At 51.3% G+C, this 17324-nt stretch overlaps 1 pseudogene; it reads right to left on the reverse strand.

The window, feature by feature from the left end:
* Positions 1-6767: 6767 nt before the first annotated feature.
* On the reverse strand, positions 6768-17086 carry LOC132004109 (large ribosomal subunit protein eL21-like; annotated as a pseudogene).
* Positions 17087-17324: the final 238 nt, after the last annotated feature.

Genomic DNA, 17324 nt, shown 5'->3' on the forward strand with positions numbered 1-17324 from the left:
GGAGATCACTCCCTATCTCCTCCTCTCTTCCAGGGAAGGAGGGATCACCAGCTATCACAGTTTGAGGGGGAAAAAACCCTTAGAAAATACGCCCCAAAATGGAATAAAATTTTAGAGTCTATAAATAAATCCTTAAATTATGTTCAGTTGAGTTTTTGATAAGGATACCCAGACAATTAAACGGGGTAGAGGGAAAGGGAAGAAATTCTTTTTTGACAAATGCTTCTGGGACACTGGATTTCTACCTGCCAGAGAATAAAGTTGGACGCCCACCTCATACTGTTTATAAAAATTAACCCAAAAAAGATCATAGACAATGTAAGGGGTAAAATCATAAAAAGCTTAGAAGAAACATAGATATAAATCTTTCTGACCTTGAATTAGGCAATAGTTTCTTAGATGTGACACCAAAAGCACAAGTGACAAAAGAAAAATTAGATAAATTAGACTTTGTCAAAATTAAAACCTTTTGGGCTTCAAAGGACACCACCAAGAAAATGAACAGACAAGCCATGAAATGGGAGAAAATATTCGCAAAGCATGCCTATAATAAGGGACTTGTGTCCAGAATATATAAAGAACTCTTCCAACTTAACAAAAAGACAAATAACTCAATGTAAAAATGGGCAGAGGATTTGAATAGATATTCTCCAAAGAGATACACAATGACCAAAAAGCACATGAAAAGATGCTCAACTTCATTAATCAGGGAAATGCAAGTCAAACCACAGAATGAGCTACCACTTTACACCCACCAAGATGCCTAAAATAAGTAAGGCAGGGCACCTGACTTGCTGATTCAGAAGAGCACGTGACTCTTGATCTCTGGGTTGTGAGTTCACACCCCATGTTGGGTGGAGAGATTGCTTTAAAAAAAAATTTTTTTTTTTAAAAAGACAATAACAAATGTTGTTGAGGATGTGGAGAAACTGGAATCCTTCTACATTGCTAGTGGGATTGTAAAATGGTGCAGCCACTTTGGGAAAACAGATTGGCAATTCCTCAAATTGTTGACCATAAAGTTACCATGTGACCCTGCAACCCCATTCCGTGGTACGTACCCAGGAACTGAAGTAGTGTCCGCACAAAATACTTTTACACAAATGCTCAAAGCAGCATGTTATTGTTTGCAATAGCCAAAAATGGAAAATGACCCAAATGTCCATCAACTGATGGATGGATAAACAAAAGGTAGTATATTCATACAACGGAATATTATTCTGCCATAAAATGAAATGAAGAATTGATTATACACTACGAATATTGGTGCTGTTCAGGCTACAACACAGATGAACCTTGAAAACATTATGCTAAGTGAAAGCAGCTGGTCACGAAAAGCCACATATTTTATAAATCCATTCATGTGAAATTTCTAGGATAGGTAAATCCATAGAGACAGAAAAAGGATTAGTGGGTGCCAGGGGTGTGGGGAGGGGACTTGGGAGTGAGTGCCAACAATACGGTTTCTTCATGGGATGATGAATATGTTCTGAAATTAGCAGGGATGCTGGCGTAACTGTGAGCATACTGAAAACCACTCAACTGTACACTTCGAGAAAGGGGGGGATTTTATACTATAGGAATTGGATTTATTAAAAAAACATGCCCAAGGGTTTATTTCTATCATTCTATGTTCATCAAGAAGTCTCCTGATTATTGACAGGTTTTTAGAGAAACTGTGGGTCTCTTACCAAATACCCACTTACTCATGCTTAGCTAAAACCCCTGGGGCTCCTGGGTAGCTCAGATGGTTAAGTGTCTGCCTTCAGCTCAGGGCATGATCTCAGGGTGCTGGGATAGAGCCCCATGTAGGGCTGCCTGCTCAGCGAGGAGCCTGCTTCTCCCTCTCCCTCTGCCTGCTGCTTTGCCCGTTTGTGAGCTCTCTCTCTCTCTCTCTGTGTGGTGTGTGTCAAATAAATAAATAAAAATCTTTAAAAACAAGTGAATTAAAAAAAATAAATAAAACCCACCCATCTCTCAGAGCCCAGCCCCAAAATAGCTCTAGTTTCCTTAATCCCTGCTAATCTCTCTTTTCCATATTTATTCAGCATTAATGCATACAGGCCCCCAAAGCACAGTGTAGGGGATGGATTAGGAGCCAGAAAAATTGGGGCCACACTTAAAGTCTTATGACCTGAGCAAAATAACCTCTCTGAGCCTCAGTTTCATCCTGGGTAAAATGGCTGTAGACGCTCTACCCATCCTCCCTCAAGGGGTTGTGAGAAAATGAAGACAGATTCCTTGTCAGTTGTCACACAAAAACAAGATGGTATTAATATTTTATTTTTTAATTTTATTTATTTTTTTTTTAAAGATTTTATTTTTTTATTATTTATTTGACAGAGAGAGAAATCACAAGTAGGCGGAGAGTCAGGCAGAGAGAGAGAGAGAAGCAGGCTCCCGCTGAGCAAAGAGCCCGATGCGGGGCTCGATCCCAGGACACTGAGATCATGACCTGAGCCGAAGGCAGCGGCCTAATCCACTGAGCCACCCAGGCGCCCCGATGGTATTAATATTTTAAAAACCATCCACTCCTGTTCGTTACGTGCAGGGCACTGGGCCGAAAGAGAAATACAAGAGTGTTGCCTTTAATGTAAAAAAGCAGGGTAAAGAGAAGATTAGGTCCATGAGGCCACATGCAGTATCAGTAGAAGGTGCTGAGGAGCTGGGAGGAAGAAGGCTCCAGCAGGCTGGAGAGGACAAACAAGACAGATTCCTTGGGAGGAAGGCAGAATCTGAGAGAGGGAGGCCCCCAGGAGCCCAGTAGGGGAGCCGGGTAAGGGAGGGGGGTAACAAAGATGCTGGGGCGGGCGCCTGGGTGGCTCAGTGGGTTAAGCCGCTGCCTTCGGCTCAGGTCATGATCTCAGGGTCCTGGGATCAAGTCCCGCATCGGGCTCTCTGCTCAGCAGGAAGTCTGCTTCCCTCTCTCTCTCTGCCTGCCTCTCTGCCTACTTGTGATCTCTCTCTGTCAAATAAATAAATAAAATCTTTAAAAAAAAAAAAAAAAAAACCAAAGATGCTGGGGGGTCAGGGTGAGCACAGTTTATTTAGATTCAACTAGCACTGTCCAGTGGGACTTTCTTGGACTGGTGGAAATGTCTGTCCAACAGAAATACAATGAGAGCTGCATACAGAATTATATAATTTCTGGAACCACACTTAAAAACGTAAAAAGGGGCACCTGGGTGGCTCAGCGGGTTAAGCTGCTGCCTTCGGCTCAGGTCATGATCTCAGGGTCCTGGGATGGAGTCCCGCATCAGGCTCTCTGCTGAGCAGGGAGCCTGCTTCCCTCTCACTCTCTCTGCCTGCCTCTCTGCCTACTTGTGATCTCTGTCAAATAAATAAATAAAATCTTTAAAAAAAAAAAACATAAAAAGAAAGAGGTAACATTAATTTTAGTAACATTGATATAACAATAATTTCTTATTTAAAACATATATCCAAAATAGTATTTCAACATGCAATCATTAGAAAAATAACGAGATATTTTATGTGTGTGTGTGCTAAGTCTTAAAAATCTGGTGTGCGTTTTACACATCACAATTTCGATGCTAAACTGTCAAGTTACAGTGAAATGTAATCTTACCACAGCAATGGAGTTTTGTTCAATGGAAAAACATGGTGTACTGCTTCTGTTTTTAAGTTAAAATTAATCAGGGGCGCCTGGGTGGCTCAGTGGGTTAAAGCCTCTGCCTTCGGCTCAGGTCATGATCCCAGGGTCCTGGGTTCGAGCCCCACATCAGGCTCTCTGCTCAGCGGGGAGCCTGCTTCCTCCTCTCTCTCTCTCTCTGCCTGCCTCTCTGCCTACTTGTGATCTCTGTCTGTCAAATAAATAAATAAAATCTTAAAAAAAATTAATCAAAAAAAATTAAAATCCAGTTACACTGGCCACATTTCAGATGTTCAATAGCTACATGGGGCAAATGGTTTTTGGTTGGGCAGTGCAGCCCTAGAGTTAAGATTTTGAGGGTAGATTGTGGGATTGAAGACAGCTTCTGAATCCACAACTCCAGCCCAGGCCTCCCTGGGCTCTAGGCTCGTGCTCCACTGCTTTCCAGAATTATCTGTGTAGGGTCTGGGTTATGATCGTGATGACTGTATGACCCTTTCCCCCAGAGGCCATCCCACCACGGACACATGGAATCCTAGCTTTGCAGAGTACTTTAAGGCTCATCTACCCCGGCTGCCTCCAAATGGAACCCTAGACCCGCAGGGGTCCTTGAAGGTGCTCATGAGGGTCAGATGAGCACTTCCAACTGGAATCCTACATTTCCCTGATGTGCACCTGTTGCCAGGTTACTTACAGCACACCATTTTGTGCCTTTAGTGGACACAGAGCAGCTCAGTTGGATAACTCCAACAGTCTCCATCTGTTCACAAGCTTGCATGCTTTATTTCACTCTGTAAGTATTTACTGAGACCTTGTTAGAGCCAGGCACCTCTGCGTGCTGGGGTCGCAGCAGAGAGTGAGGCAGAGCCCAGCTGCCCATGTGTCGGTGGCAGGGAAATGACAACGCTATGTTGCAAAGCAAATGGAATTAGGGTATTGGAGGCAGCCTTCTGTTTTTAAAAAATGTTTTTAATGTAATATATATACAGTATAAATAATATAAATACGTGTGTAGGCATGATAGCTAATGTATGTTATGAAGCATAATAAAAGGAACACTATAAACTCCCTCTGCCTCATTATTCTCATCTAGCTGGGACCCGGCTTTCCCTTTCCCGTCTTCTGCTCCTCCATACACCCCCGACTAACTCCCCTAAATGTTGTGTTTATTACTCTCTTCATTTTTAAAATTTTATTTGAGAGAGAGAGCGAGAGAGAGCGAGAGCACCAGCCAAAGGGGCAGAGGGAGAGGGAGTCCCAGGCCGACTCTGCAGTGAGCACAGAGCTCCATGCCAGGACGCGATCCTGGACCCCAAGATCATGGCCTGAGCGGAAACCAAGAGTCCGTCACTCAACTGACTACGCACCATCCAGGCGCCCCAACTCTCTTCATTTTATTTATTTTTTTAAAAGATTTTATTTATTTAGTTGACAGAGAGAGATCACAAGTAGGCAGAGAGGCAGGCAGAGAGAGAGAGAAGCAGACTCCCTGTGGAGCAGAGAGCCCGATGCGGGGCCGATTCCAGGACCCGGGGATCGTGACCTGAGCCGAAGGCAGAGGCTTCACCCACTGAGCCACACAGGCGTCCCGCTCTTCACTTTTAAAGAATAGTTTCAGTTCTTCGTATTTCTAAACATAACACTATTTCACTTTGTTTGTTTAAGAATTTTGTGAAAACAGGGTCACCTAGGAATGTACCTAAGAGAAATGAAGATACATGGTCGTGCAAAGACTTGTGTGCAAAGCACTGTTAGTCAAAGCAGCCAAAAAGTGCAAACAAGCCAGATGTCCGCCAGTTTGAGGCTTGCTTTTTCTCTCACAGTGATGTTTCTGAGACTTACTTGGTGCTGTTACTTAAAGTTATAGTTCATTTATTTTCCCAACTGTGTGACAGCCCATCACCCAGATGATACCACAATTTATTCCTGCAGTCTCTAATTCTGTCACTGGACACGTGAGTTACCGCTTGTTTTTTTGCTATTGCAAAACAGTGTGCCTTAACACGCTCGGACATGTCTCCTCGGTAAACATAACCGGCAGGGATGTTGAATTGAATAATAAAATATCAGGGTTTGTAGATCGCATGTCTTTTTTTTTTTTTTTCACTTCATTTTTCAGAAATTCATTTTTATTGTAATTTACAAAAGGACTGCTTCCCCAACATATTGAAAAGTAAAATAAAATAAAAACTGGTCCTCATTGAGAAATATTGCTCTGGGGAATATACTGGGAGTAAAATTGCTGAGTCAAGGGTATGCAGATGTTCAAAGACATGCAAAAGTTCAAGGGTGTCCAAATGTCAAACTGCTTTCTAAAATACGTATACTGGGGGCGCCTGGCTGGCTCAGTCGGCAGAAAGTGGGGCTCTTGATCTCAGGGTCGTGGGTTCCCACGTTGGGCGTGGAGCCTACTTAAGATAAAAATAAAAGACAAAACAAAACAAAATACTCCTACTGATCTGCACTCCCACCAGCCATGGGTGAGAACTCCTGTGCCGTTCCCCATCTTCACCAACACTTATTCTTGTCCAGTTTTTAAGTTTGTACCAATTCTGTGCGCAGGACACGTTTTCCGTCCCTTGCCGCTGCCGCGGCTGGATTACCTTCTCAGTGTCTAGGGAGTGTTTGTGCTTCCTCTTCTGTGCTGCTCCTGTTTGTTTCCTTTGCCCAGGATTTCCTTCTTCTTCTTGACTCACACAGTTCTTCAAATATCCTGGCTAATAGTCCTTTGTCATTTCAGTGTGCTGCAGACAGAATTCCCAGATTGTGACTTGTTTGCATTTCCTTGGGGTGTCTCAATCATAGAAGGTCTTGCTTTTAAAGTTGTTGGCTTTTATCTTTGGGGGGGGGAGGGCTTCTCTTCACTCCCTGTAGCTCTTGTCCCCTGGAGATCATGGCCAAAGCCCCGACTGATCGGATAGGTTCCAAAGCAGAGCACGGACAGCCCCTTTGAATCTGTACCCTCCCCCTCCTCCCCCAGCCTCACTGCATACTCAGGTGTTTACTCTGGAACTTTCCTCCCCACCCGAGTCTTTCTCTGTCCCTTGGACCAGAACCCCAAGTTAAATCTCAGCTTTGGCACAGCTCCTTTAGAAAAACCAGTCCAGAGGTCTTTTATGTATTTATTTGTTCACTCACTAACCTATTTTTACACTTATTAAACCATGAATTCTTAGGCAACAGGTTCCAGCGGCTCAGGCTTCTGCGACCCGTTCTCCCCACATGTGGGTCTCTGGGCAGAGCAGGTTGGTGCTTCTGTGGAGCCCAGGTAACCTTCCCTTCAGCTTCTTTCTTGTTCTCATCATTTTCCTTCCCACGTTTCAGGAACTATCTTGGCTCTCGGAGCGCTTAATATGCTCAGGACGTACGTTAATTCTCTTGGCAAGAAACTTGCCCTTAACTTGTTTGTTTACAATGATGCCAACAGCATGCTGGGTAACACGGAGGGCTCTTCCAATTTTGCCATGGTAACATTTGTGGGGCAGTCCTTTTTGAACGGTGCCCATTCCCTTGATGTCGACAATTTCACCTTTCTTGAAGATTCGCATGTATGTGGCCAAAGGAGCGGCTGTGTTTTCTAAAAGGCAGGCCTAGAATGCACAGTGCTGCCTCTCTTCTTTCCCTTTGAGCCGGACATTTTGGCACCTTGTTGGAAGAGGGGATTCTGGCCGAAAGGCACACCTCTTCTTAGAAGCACTTCCAGCCCCCCCAGGCTAAATCACTTCTTCTAGTCAGTAGGCTTAGCCTGCCTAAGTGTCCGATGACTGACAGGAGACAGGTGTTTGGCTCTTAAAATGGGATACTTTTCCTTTGAATAAGTACAGCTTGTGAAATTGATTCAGTATTTCAAAACATGGGATTCCTTAACCAGGGAATGTTTGGGAGGAGAAAAATGGTTGGGAACTCTTACGAGTGATGCCTACACTGGCCTTGACACCTCTGAGTAATCTTTGACTCATAGCTGTCCTGTCTCCTATTGCCTAATTTTGCCAAGTCTTCATTAAACTTGACTCCCTGCTTTCCTCTCTCTCACTGGTTCCTCGGCACATCTCTCCCGAGACCACTGTGCTTATGCCAGAGATGGTCTCACCGACATCAACTACCCGGATGTTTAACAAGCAATTCCCGAAGATGTGAAGGCCCTTGAGCCCCCACTTGGGGTGTGCTTGGGGTAGAAGGGGTAGGAGTTAATCCGATCAGGCCAGCTGTTGAAAGACACATTTTGAACAAAGGAAAGAGAAATTTATACTGCCCGGCACTAGGTTGTGAGTAGAGGCTGGAAAAGCAGGCTGAGGCTGCCAAAGCCGAGGTGGGTGGTCAGACTTCGTCCTAAGGAAGGCTTCGGCTTGGGCAGTGCCCTGGCCACACGTATATTTTAGGGCCATCAGGGAAGATGCGATTAGCAAACCGAGAGGGCCTGGAGGTGGCGGGAGAAGGCAGTGGGCCAGGGTCCTCCAGAGTCTCAGGGAAGCGGTAGATTGAGGGATGTGCCAAGGGAGGTGGGACGGAAAGGAGGCAGGAGCTGGCCGGTTGGAGGGGAAGGGTGGAGGAGTGGAGGGGGGTGACAATGCTTTGAAAGACATGTTCCTAGGAGAGGAACATTCTAGAAGCAGGTTTGAGTGGTGGGAGGGAAAGGAGATGAAGACTCGGTGTTGGAGGGTGCTGGTCCTTTCGGGTGAGGAGGTGGGTGACTAAGAAGCCAACCCTTCTCACCACCCCGTCACAGCTGCTATGGGGCCTCTGGTCCACTTGGCCTCCCTGGGGTCCTTTGTGCCTTTTCTCTGCCTGCCTTCTGCCTGTTGAGATGCTGCTGGACCCCAGAGAACATCCATCTCAGAGAACCTCCGGGTCGTGTCCCTCCTCCTCCCCAAGCCCACCATATTTTCCGTCTAAATCCCCGCTCAGTGAATGTGAAGAGGCACGCGAGGGCTGCCTGCAGAGGACTGAGGAACATCTGAAGTCCTGTCCTAGACCCTTGTCCTTCCATAACGCCGGCCTTGCATTTGCCCTGATCATACCTCCTTGTCCATTTCACCAACATGAATGGTCTGTCCTATGCTGTGGGTGCTGGAGATACAGGGGTGGACGTTAATATCAGGCCACATCCACTGATCCAGGCAACTAAGAGCTTTATATATCTTCATTCTTTTCAATCTCCTAGCAACCCTACGAGTTAGCTACCATCTGATTCCCATTTTACAGATGAGGAAACTGAGGCACAAAAAGGTTAATAAGGTGACTAAGGTCACCCAAGTGGGGGAGCCCAAATGCAAAGTCAGATAAACACCCCCACTGAGAGCCACTGCACTGTCCCCACCTACTCTCTCCTCCAGAATGCTGTGTCCATTCACTGTCACGGGATATGTCAAATGCCCTCCTCCTTAGAGTCAGGAAGTTCTTATTTTTAATCCCAAATCTTAAACCCCCATCTCCTGGTTTTGCTCCTGGTGAGGTGATCTCTGCTGCAATCCGTGCATGAATTTAGACGTGACACCTTCCTCTTCCTGGTTCTGTGTGGCTCCTCTCACCTCACCTGCTCACAGCAGCGCCCAGCCCCCCTCCCAGTCCCACTGCCACTATCCCCACCGATGGACCCTCATCATCTCTCACAGGCCCCACCTCTGCTCTCCTCCTCCGTGTCTCTCCCTGAAGGCCTTTCTCACGGGCAGCCTGGACGCGTGTCCTAAAGCACAAACCTGAAAGCAGCATCTGGTGGCAAATCGCTCCCCTCGTCCTCTGAGGGATAAAATCCACACTCCTCAGCGTCAAGTCCAAAGTCCTCCCTGGTGTGGCCCCTGCCTCCTCCACAGCCCCAGTCCTGGCCCTCCCTCCTCAGGTCCCTGTGTCAGTGCTCCTGGAGGCCCATCGCTGGAGACTCTGGCCTTGATAAAGTGTTCGAGAGTCAGCAAGAAAGGGAGCAAAACAAGAATAATCAGATATAAAAATCAATCAGCATGTATCAGCCAAGTGGCCAGTTGTCCTTTCTTGGTCACAATATCTTTTATCCCAAATATCCTTTCTTTCTTTCTTTCTTTTTCTTTTTTTTTTTTTTTTGCAGTTAAAATATTACTTCTTTGATAAAATGGTGGCGTGAAAAAATGACGTATTTTTCTTTTAAATGTCTTACTTGGCAAAGTGAAAAGTGTTTGCGACTCCGGCCAGACTCCATCTTTTCCCTGATGACTCAGTGGTCTGCGGAAGCTGCCCCAGCGGCGTGTCAGGCAGACCCTGAGCTCTGGGTCTTTCGTGCCTCTCTCGCTCCTTCTGCCTGGAATGTGCCCTCCTCCTGTTGGCTGGTCCTAGTCGTCCCTCTAGGCCTGCCCTGCCCTTTCTTTCCCAAAGCAAGGCATCAGCGTCCAGCATAGCGTTCAGTGAGTAAGGCCGCAGGCCCTGGCACATCTGTCTCCCCGCAGGCCTCCGGGTCGTAGAAACCGGCTGTGCTCATAGTCACACTTCCAGAGCCTGGTGCACCTGTGGCCATCCCAGCACATGGCAGATTGGCTGAGACCCGGCCTGGAACAAGTCAGTTCCAACCCCCCCTTGCAGCAGGCATGGCTTTGGCGGTGGTGAGGGGCCATGGGGCTGCCCAGGCCTCCCTGGCTGCAGCGGGTGGGCTCTCTTGCTCCGAGGGCCCTGAAGAGGGCTCTGGAGCAACCCCTCCGCAGCCCCAGAGAGGTCCCGAGGGGAGTTCAGGGGCTTGGGGGCTCAGGCGTCTAACTGTCCCAAAGCATGACGGGGGCTGGGGCCGCGTGGGCCTTCCTGTGACTGTCTGTAGCTTGCACAGGGCTCCCAGAGGGGGCTGGGAAACTGGCCACACTCTGAGGGGCTGGAGATTATCATCTGCTTCCTGGTGGCCCAGGGAAGCTCAGGTCACACAGGAAGCCACGGAGGGAGGGAAGGGAGAGCGCCTAGAGAGAGAAGCTGAGAAAGACAGGGAGACAGGAGTGAAGCCAGGCCAAGGCTGGCAGCAGAGACAGAAACCTGGGGGACCCACAGAGAAGTGGGGAGGGGCCACTGCATCCTGGAGCTGGAGGTTTGGCCAGCCTCCCGCTGGGCTGGAGGAGAGGCACCTGCCTGTTGGCTCTAACACAGACTCCATTGTGGGACCCAGGACACAGGAGGCAAATTCGCCTCGGGGTCCACCCTCCACCAGTCGATGTCCAGGGCCCTGGCAAAGTCCTCTGAATGCCTAGGACCCCTGAGGGCCCTCTAGTCCTGCTGTCAACCCAGGCAGCACCCTGACTCTGCCTGGCCCCCTTACCTGTTCCCTGAGGGCTTCTAGATAAACTCCCTGAAGGCATCAAAGATGGGTCAGAAGAGGGACTCATAGGGAAGAAAATGACATGACATTTTTCATTACTTTGTAGTCATTTGTTTTAGGCAGAACCTTTTGAGAGGGCATTTTAAACAGCTGTCAGACAGAAAGTCCCATGTTGAAGGGGAGGTGGCAGTGGACTTCTGTGGTTAGACAGAAGCCAGCTCATGTCCCATACCCCCCCCTCCTACCCCGAGAGTGGTTGACCAACAAGGAGGAGGCAGAGGTGGAAAGAATGTGAGCTGAGACCCTCCTATCTTAGCAGACTTCCTCTGATGTCAGCTGGCAAGACGGGCGCTAGGGTTTCTGGGGAGAAACCTCTCGGTGGGGGAGCCTGCATGGGGCCTGGCTCTGCAGTGGCCTGACCAATCTAGGGGACAGCTGAGCACTGGGGACACCCTGGGGGTGATAAGCAGAACGCTGGGCCACCAGAGAGCTCAGGAGCTGGCTTGATGAAGCAAGTCTGCCCCATGTGCCTGTGTACAACTGCCCGGGCAAGCAGGTGCAGCTGGCTCTTGATTTCATGGTGAAGTGAAGCCAGGACTGAACCCTCGGCCAAAACAAGCCCTGGGGGTGCTTGAATTTATCGAATGCAGAGTGGCCCCTGGAAAGGGAGAAACACGCAAGATAGATGAATGTGCTCCAAGTCCCATCAGTGTCACTGGCTGGGACTGCCCTTCCAGCTGTAAAGGGCTGTCACTTCGCGGGGGAGAAAGGGATGTTGGGATGGATGACTTATTCAAGCCTCCAAGTAGTATCTTTGCCTTCCAAAGATACAGTCTTATGTTCTAGAACCTAAGAGTCAGCCCTTGGGCAACATTCGTGGGTCCCGAAGCTTTAGCGGGAGACTTTGAAGCAGCCCTACCCAGGAGGCCTGAGCTGCCAGAGAACGAGGCCCCAGTTCAGCCCTGCTCCAGAACTGGCCCCTCGGATCCGTGCTGGAGCGGGAGGCATGACGGGCTCACAGTATGTGACAATGCAAGAGACAAGGATCCGTCCGAACTGGGGCCCAGCTGACAGGGGTGGGATTCTCCCTGGTTGTAGCACACTGGTTAGCATATCCCAGTGACTAGCTGGGAGGGATCCAAGGAGCATGGCTTCTCAGGTAAGGGAGATTCTGTGCTAAGGTCAAGGTGACTTCAAATCTAATCTGCTCTCAAGAAGGACCAGCGAGCGGCCTGATAGGAGCACTCAAGGTGGGTGGGGATGACCAAGGTCAGGAGAGTGTGAAGAACGGAGGTGGGAGGGGGAGCTGGGTTAAGTGAAACTCAGACTCAGGATGCGTATGCTGCTAACTTTGATGACCTTGGAAGAGTCGCCAGCCTTAGCGTACTCATCAGAGACAGTGTCTTTTAGGAGTGCCCCTTTTTTTCTGCTCTTCTGGTTTCAGCTGAGGTCTGACTTGGAGAGGGATGCCATAAAGCCACCCCTGGGGAATGATGCCTAAGCCTCTGCGGGCACCCTCTGGGCCATGGCTTGGGCCCCACTCACTTTTAGCTCAGCATGGTCACCACGCCCTTGCTGCGCTTCTGTCATGAGAAGGTTGGCCAAGAACCAGGGGGTATGGAGCTCGAGTTGGCGTAGCTCTCAGAGTCAAGATGAGAACGCAGAGCTGTCACAGGCTTTGAACAAAGTGCAAGAGTCCTGGCCCTGCAGTTTATAGCTGGCTTGCGGAGTTAATTAGGCGCTGTCATTATCAGCAGGATCTCCTCTCCCTTCCCATATCCCTGCTGACGGCAGGGCTCGGGCCACCCTTTACCCTACACCTCACACCTTTGCTCTCCACAATGAATGCCCCTAGCACGCCTTCAATGTTTGTTGACTGACCGACCGACTGATCTCCCCAAGGAGAAAAGCCAGAAGGTCGGGATGGAGGACACCACTGGGATACAAGCCTCTTCGAGTTTTCTTCCTGGAGGGGAGAGCTGGCCCAGGGGAGTGAGGTCCTGGAGCTGGGCTCCAATGCCTCCTGTGCAGGCCACGCTGGACAAGGGGAGCTTGGCGGTGCCCTAGCAACTGTGATCCTCCATCCAGATTCCCCACTGTGTGAGGGATGTGCTCCGTAATCAGATCCAACTATGGACCTGCAGACACCTCTTAGATGCCCCGGCAACTACTGCTAAGTCCCTTCAACATACCTCACATCTTCAACCTCTGCCCTCTGCGAGGACCTGTTTGCATTCTTGCCACCTTCTGCATACAGCATCTCCTCTGCCGGGGGGAGAGGAGGGTTAGAGGGCAGGATGGGATGGAGCTGACCAGGCACATTCCTGCCTCAGGGCCTTTGCCCTTCCTCCCTCTTCCCTGTGCTGGACTTAACCTCCCCTCCATCTCCACAGGGCCTGCATCCCTCTCTCCTCAGAAAGCCTTCCTCCTGCGGACACTCCAGCCCTTCTCCTGCTTAATCTACTTTGTAACACTTGCTGTTAAGCGCAACTAGGTTTCTGTGTGTGGGTGCACGCATACATGTCTGTGCGTGTGTGTCACTAGAAACACCCTGGGAGGTAGGAAAGCCCGCCCCTTTTGTGGCCCCCCACCTCGTGCACCCAGGGCCCTCACGCCCCCTCTTGCCCCAGGCTGGTCCTCACTGTTTATCTAACCCGGCCCGGTTCTCTCAGAGCGGGCAGAGGGAAAAGCTGGCCTGACTCCGCTGATTCTCATGGCTTCTCCAGCCGTCCCGCAGGGCTAAATCAGTGTGTTTGTCTGAGTCTTGTCTTCCCAGACCGGACTAGCTTTGCCATCAGCCTGGGACCCACAGCCTGTGACAGCCCTCAGCCCAGTGTCCCGGAATTCCAGAGGTCCCAGGTGACTGACTGTCTTCATCAGGAGCCAGCACCCCCCCTTGCCCCCCCACCCCGACTCCCTGCCACACCTTCCCCATCACTGCAGCTCCTGCTGCTCCTGCTGGGGCCCGTGCCCCCCCCAAAACTGAAAGAGGGGGGGTTTCTCCCTGAGGGATTCGTCTCATCTGCAGCTCATCAAAGTGGCTGGGTACTTTCAGAATAAGACTCGTATTCTTTTGGAGGAAGCTGGAACAAGTTCCTCTGGGAGGGGGCCTGATGGGGCCACCCCATGCCCTGGGCGGCTCCTGCCTCTGCAGACGGGCCAGAGTAAGCGTCTTTCAGTGATCTGCCATCCCAAGGCAAGGCTCAGCAACCCGCGCCTGCGCAGGCTTTGGGGCAAGCTTGTGGACTCTGGCGGTGGTGACCCGGGAGCCTGGAGGGTGTACCATGTTAGGCTATGCTCACCTTCCTGCACAATGCTCTAGCCGCTCTAGCTGTGTCTTCGGCTGGGATACTCCTGCCCTCTCCCCATGGTCCCTTTGCCAGCAGAACCCCTGCTTGTCCTGCAGCTCTCTGAGTCTATGTCAGGGTTCCAGAAGCCTTCCCTGACTCTCACATCTGGGTTGCCTTTCTATGAGCTGAGGCCTGAAAGAAAAGGGCTGTGCCTGTCGTGTCCACTGATATTGTCCCAGGGTTGCCCAGCACCTGGCACACAGAAGGGACTCGATAAATTGCCGCTGTAAAGCGTGAGTGAATTCTGTGTGTGCGTGTCTTACAGAGCCTTTGGTCTGGGGAACCCCGTCTCCTATGCCTTTCGCATTCTCTGTATCCCAAGGTAAAGGCCTCTGTCTACATCCCGCGCTGAAGAGGAATGTGCATGAGATGCACCTTGACCTGACTCTGAACAGGAGTGAACTGGGTGTTTCAGCCTGTTGGAGGTGTGGGAGCTCTGCGGGGCGGGGTGGGGGGTGGTTGGAATGGCTAGGAGGCTCCTCTCCTGTCCTTCCCACACAGGAGCGAGATAGGCTTGCCAGGTAATACAGGATATCCAGCTACATCTGAATACCAAATAAATGACAAATACATTTTCGGGGTATTACACATCAGTGGAGCACGATGATGCCAAAAACAATGCTAAATTAGAATTTAACTGGGAATCCTTCTTTCTCAGTCTGGGAACCCTAGTAAGGGCAGCGCTGAACAGCCTGGTTCCCCAGGGGCATCTGAGACCCTACTCATGAAGTACATTCTGCTCTCTCGGTTCTTCCTATTCGTTAAATAAACGCTTTTGGCCAAAGAAGAGGGTGAGCGCCAGCTGTGGTTTCCCAGTGCTCTCACGAGCACAGTTAAGCAAAGTCCCTCCCTACAACTCAACCTCAGCCCCACTGGACTGGACGGTTAGGGAAGGCCTCTCTCAGGAGCTGATATGTGAAGGAATAAGCCAAGTGATAACCAGGGCATTCGGAAGGAGAGGCAGGAGTGAATTTGGTGAGTCTAGTGTGGCTTTATGAGTGCGGAAAGGGGGTGGGGGTTGTTGCATGGAAAATGCCCTGGACCACAATCTCCGTCCTCGAGAAGGTGCCTTGGTGCTGCTCCACTAGCTTGCTCTTACCTACCTCTCTGCCGCCAGCCGAGGGTGGAAGCTTCAGTAGCTTCTGCGGCAGAAGTCTCAGCAGCAGGCAGTGGCGGGAGAATGGGAGTGTTTGCCATCCTGGGTTGGGGGTTCTGGAGCTTGGTGGCCTTTTAGTGGGATCACCTGCTCTTTAAAATGGTTGAGTGGAGCCCTGAGTCCTTAGTGCTGAGTCTCTGTGTGGCCGGTCCTCAGGGAGGCACCTTACCTCCATCAGAGCACCACGGCTCTCCCCTCCCCACTGTAAGCTGGCAGGGTGTTCACTCCCTTCTGAGAGGAAAACGCTGCTGCCCAAGGCCATAGGACCATGATCCTGCCTCAGCAGGCGTCTCTCTCCCAGCTTTGGAAGGGGCTGAAAGCTCTACACAGGGAAGCTCGGCACTCAAATCACAGAGTTCCCAGCAGGCTCCGCTCCTGTGCCACCCTGCCCACTCCAGTCCTCCTCCTCTAGGCCCAAATATACAGGCCAAACAATGGGAAATGGCTCAGTTCCACATTTAACACACAGAGCATTTGTTGCCTGCTGTTTGCCTGCTGGCACGCTAAGGGAGCTGTTTCTTAATTTAAAATGTCCATTAACTCCCTCCAACTGGAAAGCTACTCCAACAAATTTATGCGGTGGCAGGTTTAAGCTTGGTTACTCTGAGGGGTGGGCCCTGCTCTGTCTGCCCCCTTAGAAGATGTGCCCCCGAGAGTGGGCACCCTTGGGTGTCTTGCCATGGGCTTGAGTATGTTCTCTCTGTAAGGGGGAATTAGATCCCCAAGCCCCCTTTGGCCAGGGTCCTTCAGGAGCCCTTGGCCACTGCCCATGGGAAGCCCACAGTGTGGGAGGTAGGGGGGGAGGGGGAGGGACACCCTGGGGGAGGGGTGTCTTTTTTACAACTCCAGGGGAGGAAACCCCATTTCCCTCCTACCCTCGGGCTCTTGGTGAGTCTTGCCAGGCAACTGACAGGAAAGAACCTTTTGTTCTGAGCTTGTGAGAAGTCTGAGCTGGACTTGTTATCTACCCACAGCATTTCCTGGATAGGGGGCTGCGGGAGGGGCTGGCCCCCAGCCTTGGCCTTGGCATCCTTCTCTCAGCTGTTAGGACAGGGGAGGCTGCCGCTGGCAAGATCTAGGCCTTCAGGAGGGCTGGTGAGAACTGGTATCTATTCTTAGGCTGGTTTGTCTGAAGGGTGGGTAGTCAGTCTCAGACAAAGTCCCTTAAGGAAGGGGTGCGAAAAAAGCCACCGTGTGTGTGTGTGTGTGTGTGTGTGTGTGTGTGTGTTGGGGAAGGGATGAGTCCAGCCTTGCCCACCAGTGACATCTCCCTCCGGGCCAGGAGGGAGGGGTGTGTCCCCCAGGGCTGCGGGAGCGTCAGCGTGGGCCCAGGCCCGGGCCGTGTCTGACACCTAGTGGCCACCTGAGCCGGGGCGGGGCGAGGGGAAGGGGGAAGAAGGTGGGAGGGAAGAGGAGGGAGGGCGTGGAGGGAATCAGGAAGCGCGGAGCCCACGCCCGGGACCAGGCCCGGCGACAGCTCTTCCGGCCGGTAGCCCCTCCCCACGGCGCCCGGGCCTGTCCCCGTGCCCGTCCTGGGTCCCGGTCCCGGTGCCCGTCCCGCAGCCCATCCCCCCCGAGCAGCGCCCGCGGCCTCCGCGTCAGACCTGGGCGGGAGGCCCTCACACCCACCGGGTCGCAGACCTCCTTCCGCCCCTGAACGCGCCCCGGGTCGCGAGGCCCGGATTTCGAAGGTTACCCGAGCTCGGGTCCAGAAGGCCGGGGTCGCGGTGGCCGCGGCTGTCGCCCCTCAGCGCGCCGCGCCGCATCTCCCTTTGCGCGGCGTCAAGGTCTGGCCCCGGGATCCGGCGGGGGCCGGTCCCGAGAGCGGGGCACTAGTGGGCGCCGGGCCCTGCCCCGCGTGCCGGGACGCGCGGGGGCACTTCCGGCGCCCCCTGCCCCCAGTAACCCGCGCCGCACCTCCCACCTCGCGCCGCACCCGCAGCCACC

The sequence above is a fragment of the Mustela nigripes genome, chromosome 16, assembly GCF_022355385.1.
Source record: "Mustela nigripes isolate SB6536 chromosome 16, MUSNIG.SB6536, whole genome shotgun sequence".
Classification (NCBI taxonomy): domain Eukaryota; kingdom Metazoa; phylum Chordata; class Mammalia; order Carnivora; family Mustelidae; genus Mustela; species Mustela nigripes.